Below are 19,302 nucleotides of genomic sequence, written 5' to 3'. Positions count from 1 at the left end.
GTTATGGTCAAGGAGCTGTTGAAGAACCTTTTAAACATGCTGTATGTGTTCCTTCAGGGAGTAGGAGTAAATCAGGATGTCATCAATGTAGACGATGAGAAATCGGTTGATCATATCCTGGAAAACCTTGTTCATAAAGGATTGGAAGACGGCGGGGGCGTTCGTAAGGCATGACCAGGTATTCGTGTACTCCCTGTTCACCCATGACTGCGTGCCCATGCGCACCTCCAACTCAATCATCAAGTTTGCAGATGACACAACAGTAGTAGGACTGATTACCAACAATGATGAGAGAGCCTACAGGGAGGAGGTGAGGGCCCTGGGAGTGTGGTGCCAGGAAAATAACCTCTCTCCCAATGTCAACAAAACAAAGGAGCTGATCATGGACTTTAGGAAACAGCAGAGGGAGCACCACCCTCTCCCCATCGACAGGACCTTAACAGCTGATCAGGGATACCTCCGTTGTAACTAACTCTGCTGCGCTCAACTTTGAGAGTTGATACACACGTTAACAAGAAATTTGTGGAGTGGTTGAAAAACGAGTTTTAATGACTCCAACCTAAGTGTATGTAAACTTCCGACTTCAACTGTAGGTCAAAAGCGCACCAGTCTGATACCCAAAATGATTTGGTACTGGCTAGCTTGTAAAGCGTACTGATGGGCGGGTTTTGCACAGTTGTCATCATCATAACAATAAGAACGTTCCAAACTGACTGATTGTCCATTCTATAGGTTGTTAACAATAAAGTCACATTTCAAACATTCCATTCCCAGCTGAAGGGCTAGCCTGCAGCCCGCTCCTCATTGTCCCCATTAAAATGCCTACATTTAGGCTATTGTTTATATGTGTATTTCACACTATTTGGGGGTAAAAATCTGAGTAGAAGTACAGCAATCGAGTATTAGTGAAGCAAAACTTTAGCGGTCAAAACCATTCACCTTCGGATGACAGGGGAGCGGGTGTATACGCAGGGCCCGGCTGTAAAAGAGACCTTGGTCTCAGTCTGTGTTCCTTGTTGAAATAAAGATATAATAATAATAATAATAATAATAATAATAATTTATAAAAGGTCATATATATATTTTTATACCAACTAGCTCAAAAATAAGTGAAAATTTGATAATGTTCTGGTAAAAAAAGTGTAGATTGGCTCAGGTGGCCAAGTGGACACAAGGCTGTTGGCTCGTCGTGAAGAGGAATATCTCTGACAAGGCCATGCTGGTGGGTGGTAACATTCAAATAAAACCCAGCCCTGAAACTAAACTGAAAATAATTTGTATGTCATAGCAAAAGACATCGCATTCACACGGATTTGCACGAAGTGGGCAGTTCGGATTCATCACTTCTAACCCAAATACACTGAACAAAAATATAAACGCAACATGCAACAATTTCAAAGATTTTACTGAGTTACAGTTCATATAAGGAAATCAGTCAATTGAAATAAATTCATTAGGCCCTAATCTATGGATTTCACCTGACCAGGAATACAGATACGCATCTGTTGGTCAGATACCTTAAAAAAAATAATTGGGGCATGGATCAGTAAACTAGTCAGTATCTGGTGTGACCACTATTTGCTTCATGCAGCGTGACACATCTCCTTCACATAGAGTTGATCAGGCTGTTGATTGTGGCCTGTGGAATGTTGTCCCACTCCTCTTCAATGGCTGTGCGAAGCTGCTGGATATTGGCGGGAACTGGAACACATTGTCATATACGTCGATCCAGAGCACCCCTAACATGCTCAATGGTTGACATGTCTGATTAGTATGCAGGCCATGGAAGAACTGGGACATTTTCAGCTTCCAGGAATTGTGTACAGATCCTTGCAACATGGGGCCATGCATTATCATGCTGAAACATGAGGTGATGTCGGCGGAATGGGCCTCGGGATCTCGTCACAGTATCTCTGTGTATTGAAATTGCCATTGATAAAATGCAATTGTGTTAGTTATGTTAGCTTATGCCTGCCCATACCATAACCCCACCGACACCATGGGGCACTCTGTTCACAACGTTGACATCAGCAAACCGCTCACCCACAAGGCGCCATACACAAGGTCTGCATTTGTGAGGCCAATTGGACGTACTGCCAAATTCTCTGAAACGACATTGGAGGTGGTTTATGGTTGAGAAATGAACATTCAATTATCTGGCAACAGCTCTGGTGGACATTCCAGCAGTCAGCATGCCAATTGCATGCTCTCTCAAAACTTCAGACATCTGTGGCATTGTGTTCTGTGACAAAACTGCACATTTTAGAGTCACCTTTTATTGTCCCTAGCACAAGGTGCACTTGTATAATCATGCTGTTTAATCAGCTTCTTGATATGCCACACCTGTCAGGTGGATGGCTTATCTTGGAAAAGGAGAAATGCTCAATAACATTTGAGAGAAATAAGCTTTTTGTGCATATGTATCATTTCTGGGATTTTTTATTTTAGCTCATGAAACATAGGACCAAAACTTTACATGTTGCGTTTATATATTTTTTCAGTGTATTTCATACTTTGACTAAAACAATGACTTATTGACTAAAATAAAATTGTTGTTTTTTAGGGGTTCGCAGCGTTGTTTCCACTAATATCTGACTACATCGCATTGATTTTGCAAACACCGTTTGCAAACGCTCAGACAGGGAGCTCATCCTGTCTGATACTGTTACAAAAGTAGATTGCAGTTTGCAGTAACTGCAGTCGACTGCTATTTTGGTCGCAGTAATTTCAGTGTACTGCAGTGGTGTAAAGTACTTAAGTAAAAATAAGTACTACTCAAGTAGTTTTTTTTAGGTATCTGTACTTTACTTTACTATTTATATTTATGACTACTTTTACTTCACTACATTCCTTAAGAAAATATTGTACTTTTACTCCATATATTTTCCCTGACACCTAAAAGTACTCGTTATATTTTGAATGCTTAGCAGGACAGGAAAATGGTCCAATTTACGCCCTTATCAACAGAACATCCCTGGTCATCCCTAGTGCCTCTGATCTGGTGGACTCACTAAACACAAATGCTTTGTTTGTAAATGATGTCTGAGTGTTGGAGTGTGACCCTGGCTGTCCATAAATAAAAAACACAAGAAAATGGTGCCGTTTGCTTAATATAAGGAATTAGAAATTATTTATACTTTTACTTTTGATACTTAAGTACATTTGATCAATTTAATTTACTTTTGATACTTAAGTATATTTAAATCCAAATACTTTTAGACTTTTACTCAAGTAGAATTTTACTGGGTGACTTACTTTTACTTGAGTCATTTTCTATTAAGGTATCTTTAATATAAATTTTACTCAAGTATGGCAGTTGGGTAATTTTTCCACCACTGCAGTTATACTGCACTCTGACTGCAATATTTTTTCGTAAGGGAACAAACATTGAGGTGGACCGGTTAGTACTTAACAATTTCACCAGAGTGCAGGTGATAACAGAGAGTACTGGTACAGCACACCATATACAATCGCCCTCTGGGCCACCATAATCACACCATATTTCAACTGGTCGATCAGTACAGTACCGTTTCCGTTTAATTAAACGTTGAACACAGTTCTGTCGTACTGAACGCACCCCAGGCAAACGCAATCAAGCAAAGCGCCGTGACATTGATCAACCAATGGGTGTGTAAGATACCACCCACATACGTTTGCTTGACACCCCCTCATGATAATACTGGAGGAACAAAGATAGATCCAACGGTAGGGAGTGCTGTTTTGTCACAGGTAGCTTGTGCACTGACTAGACAGGACTGTATTTGTTGAATGCAGCCTAGATAAGTACAGTTATGTAAACCGTTGAGAGATCAACACAATTTGTGATACATTTTAGTAGACTATTGCATATAGACCTACTTGTAAATAGATCTAGTCTAATAGCCCTACTGTGGAATACATTTGAATTGGGCCTATTGACTTGAACACTGGTCTTAATTGCATAATCATATCAGTGACAATGTGATGCTCATTACATTCCCTATGCAATTACCACGAGGTATTCAAATGACCCTGACAGTCGTGAAAGAAAACTACAGCTGTAACTCCCTCTGTCTGGATGGCTGTGACTAATTCCAATTGGGCAACGTATAGCCTATAAATGACCGTGTGCCATTTAAAAAAGATACTTCAGTTCATCTTTTTGGCTTTGAATACGTGGAAATTAGAGCATGCTGGGTGAGTATTGAGCTCCCGACCAGTGGTTCATTTCATTTGTGCGCGTGTTTTCACGTGTCAACAGTGGGCGCTTCACTGCGTCTGTACAACGGGTCTGGAGCAAGGGGATGCGCAGAATGTAAATCTCAGCTCAGAGGTCTCTCTGTCTCACTCTCCGTCCAGACTGGCAGCGTTTCCTGGAGTGTCTTAGTTGTTGAAAGACTAGACCAAAGCACCTGTGATTGAGTACAGTTGTCGTCCCGACGTCGGAGCTGGAGCCCTGTGACTCCCTGAGCTAATTGCGTGGGTGCTTCGGGGATTACAACGAGGAGCATCTCCTCCAAGCCAAGAGGAGAGACGGACTTGCGGGGCTCTTTACGGAGAAGTGTGGTGCTGCGATTCCTTGGACCAGCGTTAACCCGCAAACTCTCGTTGGGATCCTGAATAAGAGAGCCACGGCTCTTATGAAAATGTTTCTTCTTTAGGAAAAGACATAGAGACAATCGATAAATACCACTGATTTATGTCATTTGGACAGTGGAATCAATGAAATAGGCTAGCCTACTATTTTCTCTGGTCATCCAATTCCATGAAGAGGAAAAACAGCATTCTGTTTAATAACTCGGTAAGTGTTTATTAGTTTACGTTGATTTGATAAGCTTCCACATAAGGTAAAAAGCTATTTTAATGTTTCATAATAGTGGTTACGTTCAGTGGCGGTTCTAGACCATTTCAACTGGGGGGGCCAAGCCGGGGCCAGTTGTACTGTTAGAGGGGCCAGTTACATTAGACGTTATTGTTGTCATATCGTTTTCTTCACTGCATTGCAGGCATTAGCAGGCAAAAGACCATGTTCATAATCATCATCGTTGCCAGTCTAATAACGGGATGTAAAAAAAGAACGATAGCAAAAATTAGTTATGTAAAAATTATTTCATACTCCACAATTAGGGGAGCCACAAGGGGGTCCAAAATTTTTGTCACAGGGGCACTGCCCCCCCTCCCCCCCGAACCGCTAGTGGTTACGTTGCATGCGAGTCCGAGTGTCTATCAATTCCACAATATTTCATAGGCTATAGCCTACTAGTATTTTTCGACATGCTGAGAAGTTTTTCTTTATGTTTCAATAATCGAAAAGGCAGTGTGAAATATAACAATTATTTGATAACTGAGCATATTATGGCATCTACAATACAATTCACACGGTGCCTATAGTATAACCTATTAGGCCAGGGTTATAGTTGGATTTTCTTGCTTGTTCCCATTTCCAAATACCGGAAGTGGCGAGGGTGACACATTTAAACAACACCCTGATTCAAGCACTTATTCAACTTTCTATCTTTTGAATTGTAGAAAAAGCTATTTCCTCAACAACAGCAACAAAAAAAAAGATGTGTGTAGCAGACATTTATCGAGATAATGGTTGTGCATGATCATCTCATGCATAATGCTGATATAGTACTCCACCAGGAGCCTTGAATGGCTTTTCCAGGCTACTGAGATTTATCTTGCTGCTCAGGCTCATTTTCTTCATCTAGGGCACAAGTCCACATGGGGGCTGCTTTGTGCCATGCAGTCAGGGAAGGTATAGCCTTCATAGCTCTGACTGCAGATAGCCTCATGCTGGTTGCAATAGAGCCCCTTCCTCTACATACAATTCAGTCAGGAGCACCTTATAGATATTTTGCTCTCTAGCTTTTTTTCATTTAAAGCTGTGATTAGTCATCCAACATAATTCAATTATTCTTTTAATTATGTTGCGGGCGCTATTGTATTTCTCATTGACTCCTCTGACTGTGTAAAATGATTGTCTGCATCCCAGGTGGCTGCCCTCTGGGGGACCTTTGTGACCAAAACGGTCTCTCCTTTGTTCTATTTCCTTTAGATAAGTACATATATTAATGTGTCAAAACTCTTCTGGTTGGACCATATTTTGAACCCCTTAAAAAAGACAGAACACCAGCTGCAGCAGAATTGCAGATGCTCAGCCAATATATATCTTCAAAGTATGTGCTATTCATTGGGGAATTTGATCCCTCTCTCCTCTATTCATGTTTATTTATAGATTTCTCTAGCATGCTTTGCTCATCTCGTTCTGTGGCTAACAAGCACAGCCAAATGAGAGGTGAAAACATCATAAGCAGCTAGGTGCTGAATTATTCCTGAACACTGCAATATGCAGCTGCCATTGCTACAGAGGAAAGGACTGTGGTCCTTTTATTTTAGCTCAATTGGTTTTGAAATCCCTTCTGAAGAACATCAGAGTGGCAATCTTGGTACAAAAAGTGCATTTCTGTTTGAAAAAATCTAGGCGGTTCAAATATACTGTAGTGCTGTAAGTGGATGCACAAATCCAGAGGTCTAGCTCTAATCTAGAACGCATCTGTCCCTCTCTTCATCCCACACCTCCAACCCAGTGTTGTATCTGTGGTTATTGGGATGGGGGTCTGGGGATATGTCACCACGATGATAGGGTTGTGGAACGGATCACTGCTCCCTGTCTCACTCTCTGTTAAGTGCACTTACTTTTCTGGCCCCATGGTTTGCAGTAGCTGTGGGGTTCACCGATGCATTGGCCCCTTGGTTAACATCTGAGGGAATCACTGGAGCTTCCTGTTGTCTTTAGAAAAGTGAGGCCTTCCAGGAATTCTCCTGTTTTCTCAGTTACTAGATCCTTCCCTCTTTGGGTGAAGTGTTTTCGACCCGATAATTATCAATCCTTTCACCCTTTGTGCACAGCTGCTATTCGGGTGTTAAACAAACTCTCTCACTCACTGTGTGAGAACAGTTCATATCTCCTCATGGAAGTATCTTGCTTCATGACATTTAGTTTAATAGATAACATTTGTGACATTGATTGTGTCTTCAAATGCCAATCATTTTCAGTTTTGAGGTTTGGCCTTACTTTTTTGTTTTCAATTCATCATGTACAGTATTTTCTATACCATAATGCACTGTATAATGCATAGAACAATTGTGACTCAATGTCACTAGGCTGTTTCTCTGAGTGACAAAAGTGAGAAACGCAATAACATCTCCCTTGTCTTAGAGCTCGGTCTGTGTTAGTCACTGTTGCGCGCTGTGTATTTTTGTCCTTAGTCACTGCCAGTTTGTCAGTCCTAATCACATTTATCTTATGCACGCATGTATGTAACAACATGCCAATCAGACACCTCCATGGAGTGACTCAGTGTTCTGTGTTATGTGATGTGCTTCCATGGTAGCCACACTTGAAACAGCAGACAGAGACATCTCAGGAGAGGTATTCATATGATTATGCAAAAACCATTCTTTAATTGGATGAAAATGGTACAAAGCTGTACGGAGAGGAAAGGGGGCAGTATAGTAAGAGATTACAAAAAAATATTCCAAGTCAGTACACTTAATTGGTCTTGGACAAACATCATTCAGTTTCTCAGCACAGAGCATTTAGACCTTCATTGTGAAACAATCTCAAAGACTTCTTTCAATGCCCTTGTTCGAAGTCTTTAGTACCTAACTTTGATATACTCATTGGCCGATTTGAAATTAAGTTTACTCAGCAGCTGGATCGCTGGATAAACTAAATAGTGAGGCACAGATGAGATGGGCTCATTATCTTGGGTAAATCACAGCTCATGTTGGAAGTTAGAACTTAAATCATTCCGCTTGTTCATACTGGCCTTAGAGATTTTCTAGTGGAGGGCAATAATAGTGATTACAGTAATTATATGTATCCTTTCTTGAATTAGAGATAATCTTCAATATGAATGAGGTTTTAGATACTGCTGTCTTGTGAGATGGTGATTAGCCTACCCAGTGTTTCCCCTAGGATTTATTTCAGAAGCATGGGGTCTTCTTGGGGTCTTCCTGCGGGGGGCGGCCGATGGGCTCTTCCTGGGGCATACTTCTATACCTCTAACAGTGCAGTGGCAGCCATAATTTGGCAGCAACGCACCAAAGCATATAGGGGAAACACTGGCCTACCTATTATCTGTTTTTCTAACTAACTGGGTAACAGTGTCTCCTTTTGAGATGTACACTACAGTCCTCGTTGGTCCAGCTTTGTTTGCCATAGGTCTTGTAGCATCTGAAAACAGCTCACCCTCCCTCGCATGTTGTGATAGAACCTCTCTCCTTTACTCCCACCTTTATTAGATTCTTTGCTATTATGCGTCCCTTCAGGGGAAAACGGATGCCTTTAACCACCTCTTCTATCAATTATGCACCAAACAACAGCCCCTCTAACCAAGAAGTCATGTCATTTACTCAGGGATACGTTTAGCCAACGACTTTCATTAGGCTTAGCTATTGTGGAGGTGAAACTGTGATGCATCATTACACTTGGCAGAGAAATCTCGTGTTCATAATTTCACTTCACCTCCGCCAGTGCATAGTGATATCCAGCCACCCTTACCTCTACAGTACACGGCCAAATAGAAGACAGACTTTAATGATAATGCATACCTATTACCAGTATGAGCTCTTCATTTTTGATCAACTCAGTGGAGACATCTTGCTTGACATGTTTTGAAAATACTGGAGGTATGCATTATAAATACAGTCTGTCCTCTATGGGTCCCGGCATTAGACTGGGAAGGGGAGGATGGGATGACTGGGATGGACCAGAGCAAACCAGACAAACTGGGGAATGTTGCACACATTTCTACCCGGGTATGATCTCAAAGCATGTAATCCAATATGACACGATTTACAGTGGCAAAATGCCCCCTAAAACTTGAAAGACACCAGGAAATCCACTCTGAGACACACTGTGTCCCACAATTACAGCAGATGAGGAACCATTACTGGCACCAGGAGCATGGTGCTAAGCCAGCACTGGCCGGAAGATTATGTAATCTATAACCAAATGAGATCACCCCCCTGAAGAGTGTGTTCTGGGCGACAGTAGGTAGCTGCAGGAGGCTGGTGCTTTGGGCTCCTCACAGAATGTGACTCATAACAATGGTTATGGAATAACAGCTATATTCCTCCCCTTCAAACTAAACATACACAATTCTGTAGCTATTGAAATGACTGCATGTTTTGTTTTGTAAACATTTGTAAGACGATGAAACAATAGTTTTATATGCAATTTTACTACTATATTAAGAATACCTAAGTTAGTAGCCTACTGGGTTAATCCACAAAAATGTAAAGTTTTAAGAAGCTGGAGAAGGGTTAGGAATCTTAATCCTGAGAGGAATATCAGTTACCAGTGGTAACAGTGATGTGGGTCAAAGCATTAGGAAAGAAAGCTTTTACCATTGAAATAATGATAGAATTGGAATTATATAACAATAGGCACCACTTCCAGATCAGATTTTTTTTAAAGGCCCATTACATTACTTGTCAGACAATATTATGTATCAAGCGTTGGTGAATTCAGTTCACAGACTTTGCAAGCATGACACAGGCTCAGTGGAAAAACGTCACTCCAACAACTGGCTGTGGAACCAGGCTTTCAAAGCTTTGACTATTGAAAACCTTAGAGACGTATCAAATCAAATCAAATGTTATTTCTCACACGCGCCGAATACAACAAGTGTAGACCTTACGGTGAAATGCTTACTTACAGGCCCTTAACCAACAATGCAGTTTTAAGAAAAATAGCCTTCCCTGTGGCTCAGTTGGTAGAGCATGGTGTGTGCAATGCCAGGTTTGTGGGTTCGATTCCCATGGGGGGCCAGTACAACAAATAGTCTGGGTAGTCATTTGATTAGATGTTCATACCACACACAAGCAAGTCATTCATGTAATGTATAATTTCAATGGATCTGGAAGTCAAATGGTTACAGAAATGGAAATGTATTGATCTTGACACTCAATACCCCATAATGTCAAAGTGGAATTATGTTTCAGAATGTTTACAAATTCATTATAAATAAAAAGCTGAAATGTCTTGAGTCAATAAGTATTCCACCCCATTGTTTTGGCAAGCCTAAATAAGTTCAGGAGTAAAAATGTACGTAACAAGTCATAATAAGTTGCATGGACTGACTCTGTGTGCAATGATAGTGTTTAACATGATTTTTGAATGGCTACCTCATCTCTGTACCTAGGGCTGGGCGGTATACCATATTTTACAATATACCAGTATTGATGCACGGACCGGTTTGGGTTTTTACTGTACATTCTATCATGGTATTTGAAAGTTTGTTTTGTGTATAACGTCCATTTTTATAGTTTATTCAGCTGCTTGAGTCATCTCTCTCAGCTCTCTCTCTCCATGACACTTTCCACACAGGCCTAGCCCCTTCCGCTGTCACTCAAGGAGCGCATTTGTTGTTCCTCGGCAACGAGACACTTGCGTTCAGTCTGCATGGTCAATGCAGCACATGCAACAATGTTGATGACAACGATGCTGTTTTCACTTTGCTTCTTAATATAAATCTATAATTACACTATTAGTTTGTGTTTCTTACATTTGCAAATGGCTAGTTTGTTTTTTCTTAGCAAGTTGGGCCAAAATCGTGTTAAAAAAAATGAAAATCAAATTTTTGCATGGATTCCTGAGGACGCATCCAATAATCCAGAGGACGCGATCAGAGAATTCATGCAATCTGCCTTGAAACTTCCTATAGAGACTGTAAACAAGGTGGCTTTCCACCAAGTACACAGACTTGGTGTCCCTGAACAAAGGGGGGGGGGGTCAAAATCAAAAGTAACAGTCAGTATCTGGTGTGACCACCAGCTGCATTAAGTACTGCAGTGCATCTCCTCCCCATGGACTGCACCAGATTTGCCAGTTCTTGCTGTGAGATGTTACCCCACTCTTCCACTAAGGCACGTGCATGTTCCCAGACATTTCTGGGGGGAATTGCGCCAGCACTCACCCTCTGATCCGAAGGGGTCCCAGACGTGCTCAATGGGATTGAGATCCGGGCTCTTCGCTGGCCATGGCAGAACACTGACATTCCTGTCTTGCAGGAAATAACGCACAGAACGAGCAGTATGGCTGGGGGAATTTTCATGCTGGAGGGTCATGTCAGGATGAGCCTGCAGGAAGGGTACCATATGAGGGAGGAGGATGTCTTCCCTGTAACGCACAGCATTGAGATTGCCTGCAATGACAACAAACTCAGTCCGATGATGCTGTGACACACGGCCCCAGACCATGACGGACCCTCCACCTCCAAATCGCTCCGGCTCCAGAGTACAGGCCTCGGTGTAACGCTTATTCCTTCGACAATAAACGCGAATCCGACCATCACCCCTGGTGAGACAAAACCACGACTCGTCAGTGAAGATCACTTTTTGCCAGTCCTGTCTGGTCCAGCGGTGGTGGGTTTGTGCCAATAGGCGACATTGTTGCCAGTGATGTCTGGTGAGGACCTGACTTACAACAGGCCTACAAGCCCTCAGTCCAGCCTCTCTCAGCCTGTTGCGGACAGTCTGAGCACTGATGGAGGGATTGTGCATTCCTGGTGTAACTCGGGCAGTTGTTGTTGCCATCCTGTACCTGTCCTGCAGGTGTAATGTTCGGATGTACCGATCCTGTGCAGGTGTTGTTACACGTGGTCTGCCACTGTGAGGATGATCAGCTGTCCGTCCTGTCTCCCTGTAGCGCTGTCTTAGGATTCTCACAGTACGGACATTGCAATTTATTGCCCTGGCCACATCTGTAGTCCTCATGCCTCCTTGCAGCATGCCTAAGGAACGTTCACACAGATGAGCAGGGGTCCTGGGCATCTTCATTTTGGTGTTTTCAGAGTCAGTAGAAAGGCCTCTTTAGTGTCCTGAGTTTTCATTACTGTGACCTTAATTGCCTACCGTCTGTAACCGAGTGAGTCTGCCTGCGATCCGGAACCGAGTGAGTCTGCCTGCGATCCGGAACCGAGTGAGTCTGCCTGCGATCCGGAACCGAGTGAGTCTGCTTGCGATCCGGAACCGAGTGAGTCTGCCTGCGATCCGGAACCGAGTGAGTCTGCCTGCGATCCGTAACCGAGTGAGTCTGACTATAACTTTGAACTATGTGAGTCTGCCTACGGCCCGGAACCGAGTGAATCTGCCTACGGTCCGGAGCCAAGAGAGTCTGCCTACAGTCTAGAGGGCAGTAGGCCAGAACCTGAGCCACCTCCAGTATAGGTGGGTTGGGGAGGGGGGGTGTAGCACAGGTGTTGTCGTTGACAGCAGCCACCCTCCCTTCCCTCCCTTTAGTTAGGGGTTTATTTTTTGGTTGCTTTTTGTTGTTTAGGTGCATTCGGGGTGTGCACCTTTGGGGGGGGGGGGGTACTGTCACGTCCTGACCAGCAGAGGGAGTAATTGTATTATAATTTGGTCAGGACGTGGCAGAAGGGTATTTGTTTTGTATGGTTGAGGTTGTGTGTGTTATTAAAGGGGTGTTTGGTTTATGTAGTCTGGGGTTTGAGTATATGTTCTAGTGTTGGTTTTCTATGGTTTTCTAGTCTGTCTATTTCTGTGTGGTTTGTGTGGCTCCCAATCAGGAACAACAGTACGTCGTTGTTCCTGATTGGGAGTCATATATTAGATGCTTGTTTTCACCTGGGGATTTTGTGGGTAGTTGTCTTTTGCACTGCTAGTTGTCATAGCCTGTGAAACTGTCGTTCTTTTGTTTTGTTGTTTTTGAGGTTCTCTTTATTTAATAAATTATAAAGATGAGCATCCACATTCCCGCTGCGTTTTGGTCATCTCTACCCAACGACACCCGTGACACATAGACACTCAACCATGCAAATTGGCGAAGTTATTATTTATTTGGACAGCACACATTATAGTCTTGCTCTTATACAGACATCGTACACATTCTCACTAAATCACATCCAATATCATACACATTAACCTACTCAGATTTACTACACACATAATATCTTGTCTCAATTTTCTAACATCTGAGGCATTGGCTCACAGGCAAACAGGCAAGGGAATAAAACAAATATTGCTAGAACCTATTTCTTCAACTCTAAATATCATTTGAAAGCTCTAATATTGACCGTCATAATACCTCTGATGGCAGTAACTTTACAAGCACTAATTATGGTCAATTTAGACTGAGAATAGTATCTAATTATGGTAAGGGGTGAAATAAGAATAGCCAGTTATAATTGTAATGGTTTAGCAGATTATAAAAAAAGAATATCAGTCTTTACGTGGCTAAAAGGAATATAACATATACTGTTTACAGGAAACTCTACATCCTTAGATGAAGTTGCGTGGAAAAAGGAATGGGGTGGTGAAATAATTTTCCGTCATGGACAAAGGAACTCAAAAGGTGTGATATTAATTAGACAGGAATGTCAGGAATGATTCGCAAGTAAGGTGGATCTTTTTGGATATGAAAGTGGTCGAAAAAGAGATTTGGCTCATTAATCTATATGGTCCAAATCAGGATGATCCATTCTTCTTCAGAAATATTTATACCAATTTATTGAACTTACAGGCAACAAATGATCAAATCATTATGGTAGAAGACTATAACACAGTGTTAAATACCTCAATTGCCCTTAAGGAAATCACAAATATTATGAACACATTAGAAATAGTGCATATTTGGAGACTAAAAAACCGCAACCTAGTGAGATATACATGGAGGAAACTTAATCAAGCTAGTCATCTTGACTACTTTCTTGTCTCTTTCTCTCTCTTGCATCAAAGGTTCAAAAAGTTTTAATTGGAGACAGAATGCGATCGGATCATCATCTAATTGGCCTTCATATAACTCGTATAGAATTTCCACATGGTCGGGGATATTGGAAATGTAATCAAACTTTACTGGAGGACAACTTATTTTTAACTAAGACAAAATCATTTATACCTGAATTATTCCAGTATAAAATAGGTTCAGCAAATCCTCTTATTGTTTGGGATACCTTTAAATGTACCTTCAGAGGTCATTCAATATTCATCAATAGTAAAAAAGCAGTTTCTGGCTAAAGAGACAAGACTAACAAGGAAAATACATGAACTAATAGTACAAGTAGATAGCAATAAAAACGATACTACAGAGATAAAAAATAAGTTAGAGGAAAAAGAACTTGAGGAACTTATTCAAGAACGATCTAATGTAATCTATTGCAAAAATAAAGCAAACTGGATGGAATATGGAGAAAAATTCACAAAATTCTTCCTGAATCTCCAATACAGGAACAGTAACAAAAATAATTTGCCGAAACTCGTTATTGAAAACAGAGTCATCTATGATTCTCTGAATTATATTTTAAAATAGGAAGCTAAATATTTTAGGCAGATGTTCTCTTTTACGTCTCATCCTCTCCCACTGAATGAAGGTTACGGTAAGGAATTATTTCCAAATGGAAAAATGGAAAATTAACAAAAGTACAGAAAGATCAGTGCGAAGGCCAAATTACAGAGGAAGAACTTTGAGGCTATTAAATTCTTTCAGTCTGGAAAAACCCCAGGGCTTGATGGCACACCGGTAGAGGTATATCAAGCCTTTTTTGATATACTAAAAGCTCCATTGTTAGATTGTTTTAACTACTCCTATTGAAATGGTAGTCTCTGTCAGGTACTCAGAAGGAAGGTCTGATTTCTCTATTATTAAAACAAGACCCAGATAGCAAATATAAAGATCCAGTCTATCTAAAAAACTGGAGGCCCCTTACACTTCAGTGTTGTGATGCAAAGATACTAGCGAAATGCGTAGCACTCAGAATTTTAAAGGGTTTTACCAGGTATTGTTCATCCTGATCAGACAGGTTTTTTACATGGATGATTCATTAGAGATAATATACGACAACTATTAGAAATAATAAAACATCATGAAACATCTAAGAAGCCAGGCCTGGTATTTATAGCAGATTTTGAAAAGGCATTTGATTAAGTAAGACTGGATTTTATTTATAAAATAATGTATAGCAACCCCAGGTGTAAAATAGTAAATAATGGCTACTTCTCAGAAAGTTTTCAATTGTCAAGAGGAGTTAAACAAGGGTGTCTGCTGTCACCATATCTATTCGTTATGGCCATTGAAATGCAAGCTATTAAAATCAGATCCAATAACAACATTAGAGGATTAGAAATCCAAGTCTTAAAAACAAAGGTGTCATTGTATGCCGATGACTCAATTTTATATTAAGTCCGCAAGCTAGAACCCTGCAATGTCTCATTGAAGATCTTGATAACGTTTCTGTACTTTCTGGACTAAACATAATTATGATAAGTGTACAATATTACATATTGGATCTTTAAAAAATACAACTTTTACATTACCCTGCAGTTTACCTATAAAATGGGCTGATGGTGAAGTAGACATACTTGGCATTCATATCACAAAATATATAAATAAGCTCTCCACAATCAATTTCAATAGAAAACTTGTAAAAAAAGATCCTACAACCATGGAGAGGTAAATAACTGTATATTTATCTCAGTTTACTCACTTATTTATGGCGCTGCCTACTTCTGATGATTAGTTTTTCAAATCATATGAGCTAAAAATATTTTGCTTTATCTGGGATGCTAAACCAGACAAAATAAAGCGTGCCTATCTAAACTCAGGACCATGTCTTTCAAAGATAATTCGTAAAAAATCCAAATAACTTCACAGATCTTCATTGTAAAGGGTTTAAACACTGTTTCCCATGCTTGTTCAATGAATCATAAACAATTAATGAACATGCACTTGTGGAACGGTTGTTAAGACATTAACAGCTTACAGATGTTAGGCAATTAAGGTCACAGTTATGAAAACTTAGGACACTAAAGAGGCCTTTCTACTGACACTGAAAAACACCCAAATGAAGATGCCCAGGGTCCCTGCTCATCTGTGTGAACGTGCCTTAGGCATGCTGCAAGGAGGCATGAGGACTGCAGATGTGGCCAGGGCAATAAATTGCAATGTCCGTACTGTGAGAAGCCTAAGACAGCGCTACAGGGAGACAGGACGGACAGCTGATCGTCCTCACAGTGGCAGACCACGTGTAACAACACCTGCACAGGATCGCACATCCGAACATCACATCTGCGGGACAGGTACAGGATGGCAACAACAACTGCCCGAGTTACACCAGGAACGCACAATCCCTCCATCAGTGCCCAGACTGTCCACAATAGGCTGAGAGAGGCTGGACTGAAGGTTTGTAGGCCTGTTGTATGGCAGGTCCTCACCAGACATTGCCTATGGGTACAAACCCACCATCGCTGGACCAGACAGGACTGGCAAAAAGTGATCTTCACTGACAAGTCGCGGTTTTGTATCACCAGGAGTGATGGTCAGATTCGCGTTTATCGTCGAAGGAATGAGCATTACGCCGAGGCCTGTACTCTGAAGCGGGATTCATTTGGAGGTGGAGGGTCGGTCATGGTCTGGGGTGGTGTGTCACAGCATCATCCGACAGAGCTTAATGTCATTGCAGGCAATCTCAAAGCTGTGCGTTACAGGGAGGACATCCTCCTCCCTCATGTGGTACCCTTCCTGCATGCTCATCCAGCCATACTGCTCGTTCTGTGCGTGATTTCCTGCAAGACAGGAATGGCAGTGTTCTGCCATGGCCAGCGAAGAGCCCAGATCTCAATCGCATGGAGCACGTCTGGGACCTGTTGGATCGGAGGGTGAGGGCTAGGGCCATTCCCCCCAGAAATGTCCGGGAACTTGCAGGTGCCTTGGTGGAAGAGTGGGGTAACATCTCACAGCAAGAACTGGCACTGGTGCAGTTCATGAGGAGGAGATGCTCTGCAGTACTTAATGCAGCTGGTGGCCACACCAGATACTGACTGTTACTTTTGATTTTGCCCCCCCCCCTTTGTTCAGGGACACCTTATTACATTTCTGTTAGTCACATGTCTGTGGAACTTGTTCAGTTTATATCTCAGTTGTTGAATCTTGTTATGTTCATACAAATATTTACACATGTTAAGTTTGATGGAAATAAACGCAGTTGACAGTGAGAGGACGTTTATTTTTTTGCTGAGTTCATATAATGAATATGACTTGGGTGGGTTGAGATTATTAAATATAAAAGCACTAAACCTCTCTCTAATAGCTTCACTTATTCAAAAGTTTTACTTGAACCCTAAATGGTCCTCAAGTAGATTACTAAGAAAATGTCATCCATTGTTTAAAAATTGCCTTTTTGCCTTTGTCTAGATTGCCATGTTTCATTTTTGATTAATTGAGAATGATACTTTATTCAAAGTATCTTTCATTTCAAACAAGCATTGCAGAGCTGGCTACAATTTAAAATTCATCCCCCTGAAAAGATAGAACAAATATTATGGATGAACTCAAATGTGCTGGTTGATAAAATACCTTTATTTATGGGAAATATGTTTGAAAAGGGTATTTTGTTCTTAAATTATATTGTAAATTGGAATGGTAGAGTTATGTCCTTCATGGAGTTATCAGAATTTTACAGGAAGGTCTGCTCAATCCAAGAGTACCACCAATTGATTACAGCATTACCCCAAAAATGGAGGAGGCAGGTGGTGGCAGCGGGAGGAGGTAGGGAACTGGTCTGTCTGCCCAATATAAAGGATCAAAACTGGCGGAGGAATAAAGGTAGCATAAATAGAAAAGTATTCCAGCTTAATTTGAGAACCAAGATGTTGACAACTGTGCCATACAGATCGCAAAATAGTTGGGAAGAGATTTTTGATGTATTCAAAGTGCCCACTATTCCATGGTATGAGGTTGTATGAGTTTATGCTGTATATAAAACAATGCAAGATTCAAGACTTCGTGCATTTCAACAACAAAAAATTTGAATATAGAATTCTTGCCACCAACAAAATGTTGAATATTTGGGGCATACAATCATCGAAGCTCTGCAGATTTTGTTGTCAGGGTACAGAATCAATAGACCATTTATTTTGGTATTGCCCTCAGGTAGCCTGTTTTCTGGTCTCAGGTTCAAGAATGGCTAAAAATGCATAGCTTTGATCTATAATTGAACCTAGAAATAGTACTGTTAGGAGATCTGGAGAGACCGGGTCAGTCAATTACTAATACTCTTAGTAAAAGTATTTATCTTCAACTCGCAATCAACTCTTTGAATCTATTCGATTAGATAGATTGAAATTGTACGTTAACATCACAGCATAGTTGAAAGATATATGTTGCATAAAAATCTGAAGAGGGTGGCCAGCAGAGATAGGTGGGATGGGCTGAGGGAAGCTGAGGGTTGGGATGTGGAATTGAAGACAAGTGGGAGTGGAGTTGCTGTGCGGGAGATAGAATGATGGTCAAAGATAGAAGTAAAAAATAAAGTAAAAATTAAACAGTAAAAAGTACGTTTGAATGACTTTGAGGAGCAGTGTTTTTAAAGCTAATGCCGGTTTGCCTGAGGCTGATGTCGTGCAGGTGTTTGTACACATGCATATATACACACACTCTCATTCAAATACATGCATACACGGACACACACACATGGAATAGTGCCAAACATGCACTCAAACATATACAGTTGGCATTGCTGTTATGATTTTAGTTGTCCTTGATGTCCTTTGTGTTTTTGTTGTTTTTGTTGTTTTTTTTGCGTTGTTTGCTGTTTTTCGTTTGTCTTTTTATTTTTTCTCTTTAGTTAAATGTCTTGGTTGTTGGTGCATTGGGGGTTCTTGGGGGTGGGGAATGGAATTAATTGTATTTTTTTTCTTCTTGGGGGGGACTGTTGGAGGGGTCTCGGATGGTTGAAGGACATCTATTGGGGAACTGTGGGGGGATCTTGGATGGTTTGGGTTCACGTTCTTGGTCTGGTGGGAGATCTGTCAATGTGCCCTTGAGCAGGGCATTGACCCTGGATGCTTCTGTGTGTCGCTCTGAATGGGAGTCTGTTGGATGACTGGTGTGGTGTAGTTGCTGAGCGGCTTCACTGCAAGTTTATTGTGTGTTTCGGATATTCAATAAAAATGAAAAATAAAAAAAAAATAATAATGAAGACTAGGGGTGTTAACCCCGGTGTCCTGGATAAATTCTCAATCTGGCCATCATATCATGGACACCTAATCATCCCCAACTTCCAATTGGCTCCCCCGTCCTCTCCCCTGAAACTATTCCCCAGGTTGTTGCTGTAAATGAGAATGTGTTCTCAGTCAACTTACCTGGTAAAATAACAGATAAATAAAACTGTGTTAGCTACATGTAGCTAAGAGAAAATATTCAGTGTAGCCAAAGATTATAGAGTCACCTACATTTACCCAGAGCAACTTACAGTAGTGAATGTATACATTTCATCTCCATACTGGTCCCCCATG

The 19,302-nt window shown here is 41.2% G+C and overlaps 1 protein-coding gene across 1 annotated transcript in view; it reads left to right on the top strand.

Moving 5' to 3' along the window:
- Positions 1 to 4,117: 4,117 nt before the first annotated feature.
- The window catches only part of LOC115150880 (contactin-3-like), a 72,250-nt gene continuing 57,065 nt past the window's right edge, over positions 4,118 to 19,302 (top strand). Inside the window, exon 1 of the mRNA XM_029694658.1 lies at positions 4,118 to 4,780. The gene's annotated coding sequence lies outside the window, so the exon portion shown is untranslated. The remainder of the gene's footprint in view (positions 4,781 to 19,302) is intronic.

This window comes from Salmo trutta, chromosome 16 (genome assembly GCF_901001165.1).
Source record: "Salmo trutta chromosome 16, fSalTru1.1, whole genome shotgun sequence".
Taxonomy (NCBI): Eukaryota; Metazoa; Chordata; class Actinopteri; order Salmoniformes; family Salmonidae; genus Salmo; species Salmo trutta.
Note: the sequence above shows the minus strand (reverse complement) of the source record. Positions and strands in the feature narration are given on the sequence as shown.